The sequence below is a fragment of the Magnolia sinica genome, chromosome 16 (assembly GCF_029962835.1).
Source record: "Magnolia sinica isolate HGM2019 chromosome 16, MsV1, whole genome shotgun sequence".
Taxonomy (NCBI): domain Eukaryota; kingdom Viridiplantae; phylum Streptophyta; class Magnoliopsida; order Magnoliales; family Magnoliaceae; genus Magnolia; species Magnolia sinica.
Genome location: NC_080588.1, coordinates 20225936 through 20231538, shown reverse-complemented (window position 1 = coordinate 20231538; position 5603 = coordinate 20225936).

The window sequence follows — 5603 nt, the reverse complement described above, 5'->3', positions numbered from 1 at the left end:
CACTGTAATCAATTCACGATACTAAATGAAAAGTAACCTCAAAAGTATGAGTATTGAGAGATTGATACAAATGTTGTTTTAAGGATAACCTTACACCAAAAACCAAGGTTTATGGTAGGACAACCTAATTCCTAGAAAGGTCTTTATATCAAAAACTCAAACTTGATACAGAGGATTAAATAAATAGTAAGGAATTGAAATCTAAGTTATTACAACATTCCCCATAATGCTTGAAATGTAAAAGATTACAACATTCACATTCACAAATACATTCCACAATATTGAATGATAAAAGATATAGAAAATAAACCACACATCCAAACACAGAGAATTATAGTGGTTCGCCTGTGTGTACACCAACTGTTAAACAACAGCCACACCGCTACTCCACTCCTAATATCCTCACACAGTGGATATTAGCGTTCACTATGAAAAATAGGTTTTTCTCAAGTTCACTTAAAACCCTCACAATTGTGTCTTTCAAATGGGCTTACACAATTCAAAAAACCCCACTTTCTGAGTTTTATAACTCTCCTTAGATAACCAACACAATGGGATTTTTCTAGCTTAATCTCAAAAGAAACCAAATAACAAAAGATTTACACAAATGTAAAATACCTGGATTTCTCATTTTGTTATAGCCCGGAAGAACCAATCGAAGTAGAAGTTCGAATAGAGAAGTTCAATGTCTAATACTCACTTTGAAATGGTTCTAGGTTCTAATTAATATTAAATTAAATCAAGTTGGGCTAGATCTATTTAATTTTGATTCCAAGAAGTGGAATATCACAATTCCTCTTTCAAATCAGATTGGAATGCAAAAAAAAAATCAAATATGAAAAGCTAATAAAAAAAGAATATTAAATATGTACAATCTAGCTTAAGAATATTAAAAACTTATCTCTCAGAGTGATGCCTTGATTTTACTTGAATTGGATATCAAACTCTAAAAATCGTGTTTTATTTATAAGTGAAGAAGTCGCACCTTTGACTGGTCCTATGGATACTACGACTGGTCGTAGGACCAACAGATTTTTAAAATTTTGAGCGCGATTAGATAAAATCGTTCCATGACTGGTCGTAGGCACTACACGATCAGTCATAAGGTCTCCACGACTGGTCGGGACCTACCCATGACTGGTCGTGTGGAGCCTAGAATAGTTGCTGGAGTTCGAGTCGTAGTTGCAAGACTGGTCGAGGACGAGTCGTGCAGTGTTCACATGACCGGTTGAGCAGTCTCTAGGACTGGTCGTGGCTCACCAAAAAATTTCAAAAATTTACAACAAACTTAGGACTGGTCTTGGAATTTCTTAGACTAGTCGAGCCAGTGCTAGGACTAGTCGAACAGAGTCCAGGACTAGTATAAGAATAGACCAAAACACTTATAAAGTAAGCAAGTGAATTATGTATCCGAAATGACCTACCCTAAGGTCAATCTAAGGTCTTTCATACCTTGTTAGTAATGAACATTGAACCTTCTTTTTCTTTAGATGTTGGATGATCTTTGAAGTTCATGAAGCTTGAGTTCTTGACACATGATGAAGCATGAGCTTGACATTTTTGGAAGCTTGAATCCATAGTTCTTGATTTGTACTTCACCTTGAGTTTTTAACATGATCTCGTCTTTCGATGTAGTTTTAAAACTATAAACAATGTACTTGATCTTACAGTTCTTGAAGTAGATCTTGTTCTTGTCTTGAAGCATTGTCCTTGTACATGTTATGCATTGCCTTGACTATATATATATACCAGTGTGCTACACAAGACACAGATTGTGGTTTTGGCACTACAAAATTTGACAACCAAAGGAGCAAGAGACCATAGCACTTACAATCTCCTCCTTTGTCAAATTTGTGACAAAACACACTCCACAGAAACATAACCAATACAAATAAAGAATCATGCAGTAGTTATCAAAAGAAACCAGTTACAGCTTGGTTAAAGAATCATGCACCAGTTATCATTAACTAGCATCAATACTACTCCCCCTTACTCAACTCCTCCCCCTTTCACACAGAAAGAACTACATATCTACCATATCCATATCCACATATCCAAAAATCCACAAAGCATGCCAAACTTCTCCCCCTTTTTGTCACAATATGACAAAGGAAGAAATCAAGATATGGAGAACACAAAGGAATAAGGGAGCAAACAATTCAAGATATAAGCAAATAAAGTGCAAATATATAAATAACCAACATGAACCGAGTTCATCCAAATTCAGTATAACAAACTGAAAGAAGGCAATGTATTAAAAGAGTTATTACAAACCAAACAAAAATTCAATCAGATCTAGAAGGAGCAGGAATAGATGGATCAATTTGGTGTAAACCCTTATTAATGCACCTTATATATTTGCGCATATAAGCAAATTGAGAATCTTAGGTTACACGTATTTGAGCCACCTGTTCCTCAAGAGAATGTAACCTCTCAGCAAAATAAGAAGACTGATAGTCAGGGTCAGCTTAGAATCATATTCGAGTTCATTGAAGATATCATCCATATTAACATCATCAGGAGGTAAACCACCACCTTCTTCTTCATTCACTGCTTCAGCTTCACCAACACCCACATTCACTTGGCCATCAGCCAATCTCAAATTCATCTTGTTTATATTTTTGTTGTTGAAGATGAGGTGTTGAATGGGTGCTTATCCAACAAGCATAGCAACTAGCATGTGAGTAGCTAACACAGTCATAAGATATGCAAATGGAATATCGCTGTGGCCAGGATGAAGACGAAATTGAATAATAGAATGACAGATTAATGAAGGAAGACAGACATTAACACCAAAAATGATAGAATGCAAAATTTGAACCACGAAAGCAGTGAGTTCAGTTTTGTTACCAGATCTAGGATAGACATTTGAAATAAAAATCCTGTGAAGGACATTGTATCTGGGTAACAAAAATCTTGAAGCAAGCGCATTCCCATTCGTGGTCCATTGTGCATCTATATTGCATAATGCCTTAGTAAGCATATGTTTTTCTGATTTAGATGGTTTTTCAACTAGAGAACTAATAGGAATACCCTAATCATTGTCAGGTAAGTCCATTAGGCCAGATATCAGATGGCGATCAACTTCAAATGGGCTTTCTCTAGTAGTAATTTTAGAAGTTAATTTTTTTGTAGAGAAATCAGAAATGCATGCGAACATAGCCTGCGCAATAAACCGGTATGCCGACCCACCCCAATGTAAAATGTTATCCCATCCTACAGATTGGAGAAGAAGAAAGAGATCAAAAGGAGCAAGATGTGCAATATCTACAGGTCGCTCAAATATCACATTGTGCAACCGCAAATCCCACACATAAGAGGGATCATCTTCGGATGACTGAAGGTGACGCCATGTGATAGGTGTCGATCTAGAAGATGATGCACCACGAGAAGTTTTCTTTTTACCTCTAGCATCCATTTACAACTAAGAAATGAAGGAATTAAGAGGTTGTAAAAGATGTAGAGTGGGTTTCTTCAAAATCAGAATTTGAAGAAGAAAATCTCAAAAACTTCAAGAAAACTTAAAATCAAACACTCCAGGAAAGAAAAATAAGTGAATAGAGCATGAATCTATAAGAAAAACTGAAATAATGCACTAACATTAATGAATCAAGAAGTTGGGTACGACTAATCGTGCTACGGCCCGTTGGAGAGCAAAGAGGAAATTAGGAAGAAAGAATTTTTTTCCCAAATTAAAGTGATCTAGCGCGCTACACAACTGGTCGTGGGATGTCCTCGACCGGTCGTACCACGACTAGTCGAGTACGTCCTCGACTGGTCGTGTACACACAAAGACATGCATTTTTCACATAATTTTAAATTTTAAACAAATAAATTACAAATATATATTTACTGTAATATACAGATACATGAATAATTAAATTAAATTGAACATTCTAAGATCACATTTTAATTTATTAAACCTGCTTTTGTCGAGCGGTTTAGTGAAAATGTCAACAAGTTGAGTCTCGGTCGGAATGTATTCTAATGAAATTGTCTTTTCTTCCACTAATTCACGAATGTAGTGATATCTAATGTCAATGTTCTTAGTTCATGAATGCTGGATTAGATTTTTAAATATATTAACTGCACTGAAATTATCACAATATAAAACCATTGAATCCTGTGTAATTCCGTAATCGCTTAACATTCTATTCATTCATACCAGCTGAGTACAAGCATTTCCAGCAGCGATGTATTCAGCCTCAACAGCAGATAGCAATATGGAACTTTGTTTCTTGCTAAACCAAGAGACTAAACAGTTCCTAATATAGAAACAACCACCACTGGTTGATTTCTTATCATTGATATTACCAGCCCAATCGGCATCTATGTACCCAGCCAATTGAACACTAGTATCATGTGGATACCAGAGACCTAGATTTGCTAAACTTGCGACATATCGCATAATCCGCTTAACAGTAGTTAAATGTGATCTTTAGGGTCAGACTGATATCTAGCACAAATACTAACGCTAAAAGCAATATCAGGTCTACTTGCAGTTAAATAAAGTAAACTGCCAATCATACTATGATATAATTTAGGATCCACACTTTTATCTGTAGAGTCTTTTGAAAGTCTTAATGTTGTACTCATAGGAGTATCAAAATTTTTCCCTTTCTCAAATCTGAACTTTTTAATTAAGTTCAGAGCATATTTGGTTTGAGAAATAAAAATACCATCAGGTTGTTGTTTTACTTGCAACCCTAGGAAATAATTCAATTCCCCAACTATGCTCATTTCGAACTTAGATTTCATTAAATCTGCAAACTCAATAGTCATGTTAGTACAGGTCGATCCATAAATAATATCATCAACATAGATCTGCACCATTAAGATATGATTGTTATGTTTCTTAACAAAAAGAGTCTTATCAATACTTTCCATTAGAAAATTATGACTTAATATAAACTTAGTCAATTTTTCATACCATGCCCTGGGAGCTTGTTTCAAACCGTAGAGAGCCTTTTTTTAGGCGATAGACATGATTAACATTCTTAGGGTCTTCAAACTCCGTTGGTTGTTCAACATAAACTTCTTCATGGAGATCGTCATTTAAAAATACACTCTTTACATCCATTTGATATATTTTGATCTTTCTAAAGCACGCAATATATATAAATAGTCTGATTGATTGAAGACGAGCTACTGGGGCAAAGGTTTTATCAAAATCGATGCCTTCAATTTGAGTGTACCCTTGTACAACTAGTCTTACCTTGTTTCGAATTATATTAATAAATTCATTAGACTTATTTTTAAAAATCCATTGAGTTTCGATAATATGTTTATCTTCAGGTCTAGGAATAAGATACCAAATATCATTTCTAATAAATTGATTAAGCCCTTCTTGCATCGCAACTATCCAGTTTTCGTCAGTAAGAGCTTCTTTTACGTTTTCCAGTTCAATCTGAGATGTAAAGCACACGTAATTACATATATCTTCTAGTTGTCTACGAGTGCGCACATCGTGAGAGGGTTTTCAAGAATTTGAGTGGTTGGATGATCTTTGACAGTCCTCAGTTCAGAGTTATTTTGACTTGATGAAGTATCTGGTTTGTCAATTAGGAGAACTTCATCATTATTTGAACTAGAGGCTGGTATAT